Source organism: Stegodyphus dumicola, chromosome 6 (assembly GCF_044657685.1).
Source record: "Stegodyphus dumicola isolate Sdum_Otavi_A_Nest chromosome 6, ASM4465768v1".
Lineage (NCBI taxonomy): Eukaryota > Metazoa > Arthropoda > Arachnida > Araneae > Eresidae > Stegodyphus > Stegodyphus dumicola.
The window spans coordinates 57248515-57259788 of NC_140773.1; the positions used below are offsets into that span (position 1 = coordinate 57248515).

Here is an 11274-nt window from a genome sequence, read left to right on the forward strand (position 1 = left end):
ATCCTTTGGGAGCTCCAGCATCGAAAATTCTATTTCACATATTCGAAAGTTCAAGCTTACTTTTATAAAATTGCTCTAACAGTCTGTAAAAAATAATAAGCCGGGTCCAATTCGAAGATTAAGGAACAATGCAATCTGCAACATTAACTGAAATAGATAATTAGATAATTTTAGCTTATACTGTCCGTTAGACATTAAACATGCATGCGCAAACGTATTATGTGCATGCGCACATGCATATGCGCAGACGTAAAGGTCTTACGCACGTGCGTAAATGCCTATGTGCATGCGGCAACGCGACGCATGTGCAGAAAGTTTGTAGATTTGAGGTCCGGATTATGGGTATCCGAATTAACGACTTTTGACTGTATTAAAAATTTTAATAATTAACTGATAATGGTCTGTGACAGTCCCGGATCTAGCGGTGTCAAGCAGGGGTTCTTGCCCCGAGCAGCAACATTTGTAGGCGGCAAATTCAAATATAATGCTACATCGTATTTGATATGTTGTTCGCTAAAACAGTTCTCTAATTTTAATACAGTTTTAATACAATTATTTTTTGATAAATACATAAAGATTTTAATGTATATGATGATTTTAAAATTTATACAGATAATATTAAATATCCAATTTTTATTGATATTAACCCAAGAAATGTGTTTGGTGTTGGTTTTGATTGTGAAGAACCAAATATGGGTGAAATAGAAATTTATACAGATGGCTCTGGGTTTGAAGGGGGCGTCGGTGCAGCTTATACTGTTTACTTTCATGGCTTAGAAAAAGACTCCATAAAATTGAAAATGAATGATACTAATTCTGTATAGGGTAGATAAAAATTTAACAAAGAGACATTATATACATACTTATTCGGATGCATTTTCTGTCTTAACGGCGCTCTCCAGCCCGGAGCCAAAATGTAATTTGATAGAAGAAATAAAGTCAGTATATCGCAAGGCCAATGAGAGACATTATATAAAATTACATTGGATAAAAGCTCATATTGGTCACCTAGGTAATGAGAGGGCGGATACACTGGCTAAACAGGCTGCCCTGGGAAATGGTTTAGATTACAATATTATAAATCCGGCAAGAAGGAAAATGATTATAAAAATGAAAGACTACTATTATAAACAACGGAATCAAATGTGGGAAAATTCAACAAGACGAAAGTCTTATTTAAAAAATCTTAAAATAAATAGAAAAATGAAAACATATACAGATATAGATGTGAATCAACTTATCACAGGCCATAGAAGATTTCCACAATATTTAAAGAGATTCCACCTCCAGGGCAACGATAAATGCCTCAAATGTGATCTTATTGGAGATGCGGAACATTTTGTTGTGATATGTACTCTTACCCAGGGGGTGAGGGCAAAATATGGAATAACAGGATTAGATATAACACAAATGAAATATGATAAATTATTGAAATTTTCACAAGATGTTATGACTGTGATAAATAAAAATAAAAGTATTGTGGACATTGGTAGTTAGGAGATTTAAAATTGGATGTTATGAGTTTTTTAAAGGCTTGCAACCATTTGAACCAGTTTTTTTTAGTTTGTTATGTTTCATTTTTCTACCTTTTTTGTTACTCGAGGCCCGGGCCTGGTTTCGCGGGAGCATTTGATATTTTATGGCTTTAAAAAATTAAGAATTGTCTGTTTTTTTTTTTTTTTTTTTTTTTTTTTTTTTTTTTTTTTAAGATTAAGAATTTTAAAATTAAGAATTGTGTGTTTCTTTTTGGGGCACGGCTGCCTTGTTTTGTGTTTGACGGGCCTTCCCCTTTGTGGCCTTATGGCTGATATGAATCGGCTAGGGGGTCGGGGCTGCGCCCACAACAACAACAACAGTGTCAATACACTGAAGTGCCACTGAATTAGGGGATAGGCATGGCTATGCAAATTTTATAGCACTCCACAGCATTTGTGCTCACGTGAAGAAGTTGTGGTAAATGCACATACAGCTAGTACTATGGTTGTTGTTAATCAGTTGTTTCAATTACCAGGATGGGTAAAACTTCTGATTTAGACAGCTTCAATCTTGGATAGATATTAGGCACTCAACGAATGGGTCATTCAATTTCCGAAATCCTCAGCGGGCTAGGATTTTCAAGGTTGACAGTGTCAAGAGTATACCGAGAATACACGAATGGTCGGATAAAGAACTAGCGATCGGGCAAATTGCAAAGGACAATTAACCTAGAAAAAGCATGGTGTGAGACGGCTCAGCCATACTGTACATAGTCAACGAAGTCAAACATTAGCTCAAATTACAACTCCGCTGAATCAGGGCGACAGTCGTACAGTCAATAAAAGGATCACGCAATGCTCACTTCACCATATGGGCTTTGGGAACCATAGACACACGAGAGTACCATTGCTTAATGTAGGCCATCGAGCTGCACGTCTTGCCTAGGCAAGATAAGCTAGAGAATGGACTCTAGAGGACTGGAAAGAAATAGCATGGAATGATGAGTGTCGATTCCGATTACTTAACACAGACCTGTCACTCACATAGAAATGGAGTATTCCAGCAAAATAACTGCTCTCACAGGTCCCAGTTGGATGAGCATTCCTTTGACACTTTTCTGCAATAAATTGGCATCAAACGAATAGCTGGAGAACATGAAACCATGATATAAAGATTTCTTCATTTAGATGGGAGCAGGCAGCAGAAAGACGAAAAACTAAAAATTTTTTATTTTTTGGACCCATGCAGTTGGCTTGTTTTAGAAAATTAGTGTCTTAATTCACACTTGATGGCTTAGACATTGGACAATGTCGGTGTCAGTCTTACGACAAGGGGTCTAATATGGCTGGCATTCCTAAAACAGTACAAGCTAGGATTACAGAAATGAATAAGCTCGAGGAATTTGTGCCATGTTTGGCTCGCTCCTTGTATCTTGTCGGTGTGCATTCTGCTCCTTCGTGCCCGGAAGCTGTTAATCTGTTTGGAATTACTCAAAAAATACTTTGCTTTTTTGTCGGATGCACTACTCGATGGTATATTATGTAAAAGTGTACAAAATACAACTTAAAAGAAAGCAGCCAGACGAGATGGTCTGCAAAATATGTGGCTGTGAAAGTCCTTCTAATGAATTTACCAGAAGTATAAAATATTTAAAAGAAATTAAAGATATTTCTCTTGATGTTGAATCAAAGCACGAGGTAGGGCATCTGGTACATGCTGTGAAAATTTTTGAATTTACTATATCAACCTGAAAATTCGAGCTAATATTTTTCCAGAATTTAATCGAGTAAATATAGAAATTCAAAAGGAATCTCTCTTCCGCATTCTGTGTAGTTAATGAAAGAACTGACCAAAACTGAGGAATTATATATAAAAAAAAGAGAGAGAGACAAATCCTAGGGAATATTGGATACAAGAGTAAAACAGTAGCCGAAAAAATTGCAATTGAGTCTATTCTGACAAAGAATTCCAAAGCACAAAAAAAAACAATCTATGAACTATTTGAGGACGAATCACGAACACTTCAACCTGTTCAGACTGAAGTTTCAGCAAATTAAAACATATTAAAAAATATCTGCGATCATCAGTAAGGCAGGAGCATTTATCAAGTCTCGCGATTCTGACAACCGAAAATCAAACCGCAGATCAAATTATGACGGTTCCATGCACTTAGTTGCAAAACAAAAGCTTACAGAGTAAAATTTTAATTTTCGTTACTAATTCCGTGATATTTTAATAGCGTTAAGGCAGGTAAGAACTTAAAATTACTTATGAAATAGGAAATATGAAAAACAAGACAGGAAGCAAGAATACTCTCAGTAATAGCCCATATTTTGTATGCAATGGCCCCATTAGTGGCTGAGCAATAAAAGCCGCTGAGCACTAATGGTTCAGTCGGAGGGTCGAGTATACGTGAATGACTGTATGATCATTTCTGTGATTTTCCTCATGTGTAACATAGATACGAGCTAGTTTCCCTTACAAATTTTTTTCAGAATTTAGGTTCAGAATTTTAGAATTTTTCAGAATTTTGGGGTATTCCTCCTTTTCCATGCAGTGCCTAATGGCGAAACACACAGTAAATAATCAGACAAATACGCTGAATACTGGTAGTTCGACTTTGCCTGGGTTCAAACCTAGGCGAATGGGCTGGTTGCATGGCCTGTTTTTGTAGATTTCCTTATGTGTAACATGAATACAAGCCAGTTTCCTTTAAAAAGTTCCTCAACGATAGCACCTTCCTCTAGCAGATACGAGCCAGTTTCCCTTAAACAATTTTTCCACGGGGCATTCCTCCCTTTTCATGCAATGCCTAATGGTGAAACACATAGTAAATAATCAAACAAATGTCCTCAGCGGTGGCCGAGTGATTAAGACCGATGAATACTGGTAGTTCGACCTTGCCTGGGTTTAAACCCAGGAAAATGGGCTAGCTGCATGGTTTGTTTTTGGGGATTGGATGTGTAACGTGAATACGAGCCAGTTTCCTTTAAAAAGTTCCTACACGAAAGCATCTCTCCTCTAAGCAGATAGTGATCCTGTAGATGCCCGTTCTCCCTAGAGCGGAAAAACGAATGGTGGCGAGGACTGGAGGATTAGTTAGGATTAGGATTGAATCTGAAAGTAAGCTCACCAGAAAGGCAATTTTCTAATTATGTAACTTTGGTACGTATTTTTCCTTTATATATATATATATATATAAAAGTACATAAAGAATTTAGTACAAAATGGAGCTTAGATTTTTTACCTCAAGCCCTATCTATTTTTGTATTTATTAAACAAATTAATTTATTTTTTTTGCATTTACCAGTGCATTTAAATTTTCCAGTTATATATATTCCATATTGCTATACATAACTAAAAGGCAGATATGTAAGAATTTGATATAAAAATGATTTTATCTTTTAATCATAGTATGCAGAAAGTTTTTGCATAGATTTATATAAAAAATATGAGATTAAAATAAGTACATTTTACGAAAAATGCAGTGAAAAGGTAACTGGGGATTTATGCAAATTTTTTACCAAAAAATGTGCATTTATACACAGTAAAGTGGAGAAGACATCGGATTAAATTTTTACCAGTCATTCACATATGCAAAGAAAACAGGGAAGATTTAGGTCAATTACTATCAAATATATACGTTTTTGTACCATAAAATACGGAAAATATATACGTTAATTTCTATCAAATATATACGTTTTTGTACCGTAAAATACGAGGAATATCTACCTTAATTTTTACCTAATATATATTTTAATTTTTACTTAATATATATGTTTATATACAGTAAAAAATCGGGGAAATTTACGTAAATTTTTACTAAATATATACGCATACGTGAAGCAAAAAATTGAGATTTACGTATATGCGATAAATATACGTAAATTTTTACTAAAAATATACGTAAATCCCTGAAATTTACATATATTATACGCAAAAGTTGCGAATGAACAGCAGTCTCTCGCGTAAATATACCTAAATTTTACGTAAAAGTTACGTATAGTATAACGTAAAAATATACGTAAATATTTACTAATTGCCACTGGACACTTTTTATGATATTTTTACGTTTAACTTGAACGTTTTTTTATATGAAAGGCCATTCGTAAATTGCACATATTTTTCTCGTGCAATTTACGAATGCATGCTGCCTGGGTATAAATTCTCATTATTCTGCAGTGAATGTTTATCAATGAATTTAGTGACATTGCGGCATTTTTACTATATTCTTGTTGCTCATATATGATTTTATTTATAATTTTCAGAGAAAATATGATAACTATTGCGACACTTTAATGAAATGTCTTCATATTGCGGAACTTACAGATGCTATTGAAATACTCAACAGAAGTTCTGATAATATTGGAAATTAATGAAGTGATTAAAAAGTGAATGAAATGCTAGGAAAGTGTCAGTGAAATACTGTGCAAGTTCTCTTCAATGAATTGTTTGTTTTCCTAACCATCATAGGACTTTTTTAAATTTTCATATTTCATATATATATATATATAAAAGTTCATATTTCATATATATATATATAAAAGTACATAAAGAATTTTGTACAAAATGGAGCTTAGATTTTTTACCTCAAGCCCTATCTATTTTTGTATTTATTAAACAAATTAAAATTTGTTAGAGAAACTTAAAGGATGATGGGTTAGGGCGGCAGTTTTAGCTTTTGCCCCACATCAGAAAAATCAAAGATCCGGCACTGGTCTGCGAGTCTGGAGCAGTTTAAAAAATAAACTGTTTTATTAGCATTATGTTTAACGACATAAAAACAGTCTAGTTAATAACATTTAGTTTTATTAATAGTGATATTTAATTACTGTTTTGTTCTGTTCAAAAATTAATTTGCTACTTTTAGAATGATATAAAAGTATAATTGGAGTTCTTGAAAAACCTAGGTGAAGCTCTTGAATGTTCCCAAATTCTAATCATAAGACTGACTTGGGTAAATACACTTTGTAAAAAATGTTGTATTTGTTCAGAAAACCACCATACCCATTAGCAACTTGAACAAAAGATAATGATCTCCAGAACTCATCAAAGAATTTTCAAGGGTTAAGGCTTCAGACAGCTCCATCTTAAGTAACATGTATGGTTCCTTCTTTTGCATCGCTGATTACTAGGGTTGCTTTGGAAAGGAAACCAAGTTTTGGAGTATAAACTGAAAGTGCTTATTTCCTGTGTTTGAGGTGTCTGTTTATGTTAAGCATTTGAAAAATATACAGTACAAAGTCTTTAATCCGGAATGATCTATAATCTGGACCTCAAAGCTACAAACTTTCTGCGCATGCGTAAACGCATAATGCATTGCATAATACGTTTACGCATGCATGTTTAATGAATAACGGACGGTATAAGCTAGGCTAAAATTATCTAATTATCTATTTCAGTTAATGTTGCAGATTGCATTGTTCCTTAATCTTCTAACTGAATCCGGCTTATTATTTTTTGCAAACTGTTAGAGCAATTTTATAAAAGTAAGCTTGAACTTTCGATTATGTTAAAAAGAGTTTCCGATTCTGGAGCTGACAAAGGAACAAAGCGAAAGTATATTTCGATGTCCATCAAACAAAAAGAGGAATTGCTGCAAAAAATAGATAAAGGCATATCCTTTGTTTCTCTAACCATTCCGAAATCTGTTTACCAATTTCACGCTGCTCTGCAGGGGGGGGGACGTCGCAGCACGCAATGAAATGGAAGTTGATCTGTCAGCACTATCCTCATCTTCAGGGCAGATGTTTTTATTTTATTCGGCTTATAATTCCTTACTAAATGTAGTATTTCATCTCGATGTACTCAATCTTTGATATGATTTAAATCAAATTCCTCATGATTATAAATATCACGAATACACATCAAATAGTTTTCTGGTTGCAATTTTCTAATTTCGACTATGCGCAATATACGCTTTACACATGCGCCCGATGAAAGAAATGTTTAATAAAGTAAACAAATAAATATTAAGCTTTTTTTTTTTTTGGTAAATTTTGATACCCTTTAGATTATAATTGCTCTTTATTTCATAAATTATAGTTTCATATTTTTAATTTTATAATTTCTGCATGCCATCTTACCAGATTTAAATTGACGATCTATAATCCGTAAAAACCCTAATCCAAAATCTCCGAAGTCCTGACGAGTCCGGATTAAAGACTTTGTACTGTATTTGGAAGAAAGGGTGAGCTTTAGGGGGTTGTGTCTCTAATTTGTGAACCTTTATTTTTTTGCTTGCTTGTTTACTCATTCCAAGAAAAACACATGTCTTGTGAGCCATAATCATTCTTTGATAAAAATTAAATTTCGTATTTAAGGATGAATTTTTTTTATATCAACACAACTTTAATAGTAAAACAGCTCAACGAAATTTTTAATAATGTAAAGAAATTTAGACATTATGTATAGAATATCATTATTAGTAGCCTTAAAGCTGAATGATCTTTCAATTAGATGAGCAATATCTTCAACAGATCTTAGGTTGTAGAGCCTATTTCAGACTTAATAATTATCTCCTTAAATGGGAAATTTCAAATAGAATTTTACCCTAAATCTTATCCAAAAATATTTTTTAAAATACATTGCTTGGCCTTATAAACTCTTAAAAGATCAACTGAGATAAAAGAAGAAAATAATCTGAGGCACTTTTGGAATAAATTTTCTACATAATTAAATTTACTCACTTTTTATGTAATATCTCCAATATTTTGTTTGCATTTTTGAGTTAAGTAAAAACTAAAAAAATTAATATTTTTTATGAGATGAATTGAGAGTTTTTCATTAAAATTTTGACAGGTCACGACTGTTTGAAGTAAACTCAAGTGAACTACTGCATAACTGCTTTCTCATCACAAGGTTATTCTGCCAAACTAAGGACAAGATAATGTTTTGATTTTAAAATGAGATGATTAATGATTATAAATTATGTAAAAGTTTGATGGTGCCATAGAAAATATAACTTGAAAAGGGATCCTGCAAGGGTCCCTCTTCTGCAACTTTGTCGAGTATGGATTTTTGTGGAGTTTTCAACATTGTGGAGTGTGGATCTCCCAACTTTGTACAGAATCCTGAAATTTAAACTGGCTCTGCGTTTTAGAATCATAAAACTTTTTTCTCCATGTTTAATTCAGTTTTAAAAATTACATATATTATATAAAAATGTTTCATAAATAACTTTAGCTAAGACACTATGATATAAATAACTATTCTGCATTACTACAGAATTTTATCATTATCATTAGATTTTGTTTTTGACGCATGTAGCAGTGTAAAATTAAGAGAGAAATCTACAACATAAATTATGATACATAAAATTTAAAATATTTATTATTTGTATTATTGTATAAATATTAATAACCTCTTACAAAATGTTTTATATATCAGTTTGATAAAGACAGTAAACAACCTTCATTAGCACAGTCAAAGGTAAAATATATTACAAACCTTTACAGCTGTCATCTCCCTAAGATAATTTTCTTTGATAGTAAATATTATTCTAAAATTTAATTAAGTAAAGATATCTAACCTTAATATTAACGTTCTTTGATATGATCACTGTCCTGAAGCACAAAATAGTCTTGAACCAAAGGTGGAAAAAGTGTCAATATAAAATTTCTAAGGAAAGCGAAAAGAAGAAAAAATTTTTAAATATCAGATCTTTCTTGATACGTTACTTTTAACTCTTTGAAAGCCAAAATGCCTGAGATGATCTTTCATTCAAACAACCAAAACTGCCTGAAACGGCTGAGACTGCAATGCTGTTTTCTTCCCTTTCCCCAAGGTATGCAGTACCAAGTGCAGTTTCCCCAAATGCATTTGCATCAGTTTATTACAAACAGCTTGTCCTAAAATGCTAATGGAAACTTCTCTGCTAAGAAGTAGAAATCTACTTTGAAATCTTCATACCTCTCTCTGCATTAATGGACAAAGGAAAGAAACTGACAGAACAGAGATGAGTGTTTTGGTATTTTAAGCATACAGGTTAGAGAAGGTTTTCGTTTTCTAAGGGTTAAGCCAAACAGATTAATTTCTGCTATAATAACAACTAGTTTATTTCTCTAGCTTTCTTTTAATTACAAAATCTTGAATCTTGGGGTCATTAAGCAGCCATGGGGCCCTTTGATAGCCATCAGGTATGCTATTTACTGAACAACTTGTGGCAGTATTTCTCATACTATGTTACATTACATTTTATTTGATGATACAATTTTTACACAAAAGATTTAAATGAATGCTCAAAATGAATGTAAAATAACATCCCTTTTGCACATATATATATTGGTACATAATAATATATGATGGAACATATATATATTTTTTTTTTCCTTATTTATGTGTTGAAATGTTTGAAAATCCTTGGCCTATAGTAAGTTAAGATGATTATATAATAACATAACACCCACCATTTTTTTTTTTTTTTTTTTTTTTTATACAGTTTTTCACAAATATGCTAGGTGACAAGTTATTTTAGTATTTTCAAAGCTGTTTTAAGATCCAACTTCCTGCATTTTAGTATTTTTGAATAATTCGGAGCTGCCATCATGAGAAATACAAAAAGGATATTTTAGAGCTTCAAAATTACTTTATGAAATCTATGTAGACTTAGCATTATCACTTGAAGCCTACTTTTCCTTATTCTTGCAGACCTGACATTATAACTTGAAGCATATTTTTTCTTATTCCTTTTATTATCACTTGAGGCCTATCTTTTCATGAAACAAATACGCATTCATATTGGAAAGTACAAAAGTAGGCTTTTACAGTACTTGATAAAATTACGAAACTGTGTGTTAGCACTCAAAAAAGACTGATTTTAGTCTGTGTGTGTGTGTGATTATGGCAAAGCCTCGAGGGCTATCTGCCTAAGGGGAAGGATGCCTTCGTGGAGGACTTTCTAAGGGAAACTGGCTCGTATACATGTTACACATGGGCAAAACCACGAAAACGCCCATGCCAGCCCGTTCGCGGGATTCGAACCAAGGACCGAACTACCAGTGTTCAGCGACTTTACCGCTCGGCCGCTGGTGGGCAATTTTTTTTTTTTTTTTAAGTCTGAGGAACAATTAAATATATTTATTAATAATAATCATTGATATGATAGTGAAAGGACAAACGCAGATTCTACAATTTTACTTCAAATACAGCGAACTTAAGGTTCTAGATGACTGCCGACTGTGCTTTCGGGAACACGATCAATACCAACGTATATACTTTTTAAGAAATACTGATAATTATCTTACAATCTAAAATTTTACAACAAACAATATATTTTTTTTTATTATTATCATTTTCGCTTCCACTTGAAGATAACCATATTGATTCAAAGAACTTTAAAAATGACTCATGGACATATTAAAACTTACTATATTTTAATAGTGTATAGTTTACTCTAAATATTCGATATTTCTCTCTAGCCGATGAGAAAGTAAACAATAGACAGACAGACAGAAAGACAAAGTAGACAGATGTCTTGTTTTGCACCCGCTAAGTCTTTCTGCACCGATGGGCGAAAAATCAAGCATAGGTGCGAAGGAAAGGTATATAGAAAGAGGGGCAATTTCGTATTTGAGGAGAGTAAAAAGAAACTTCGTACATCTTGTACGAGTTCAAAACGCCAGGAAGAAAAGATGGGACAAAATAAAATTTAAAATAAATGGCCCAAAAATAATAGAGGGAAAAAGAAAAAAAAAAAAAAAAAAAAGGGCCTATAGAAAGAAAAGGAAAAGTAGAAAATATCCTAAAATACGATTGTGTCCATGAGTGTAGTTAAAAGGAGAAGAAACTGTCTTCATT

The 11274-nt window shown here is 32.8% G+C and overlaps 1 protein-coding gene across 1 annotated transcript in view; it reads right to left on the minus strand.

Annotated features, from left to right (window-relative positions):
* Window positions 1–10998, minus strand: part of LOC118192977 (GPN-loop GTPase 2) — a 36533-nt gene extending 25535 nt beyond the window's left edge. Inside the window, exon 1 of the mRNA XM_035364009.2 lies at window positions 10845–10998. The gene's annotated coding sequence lies outside the window, so the exon portion shown is untranslated. The remainder of the gene's footprint in view (window positions 1–10844) is intronic.
* Window positions 10999–11274: the final 276 nt, after the last annotated feature.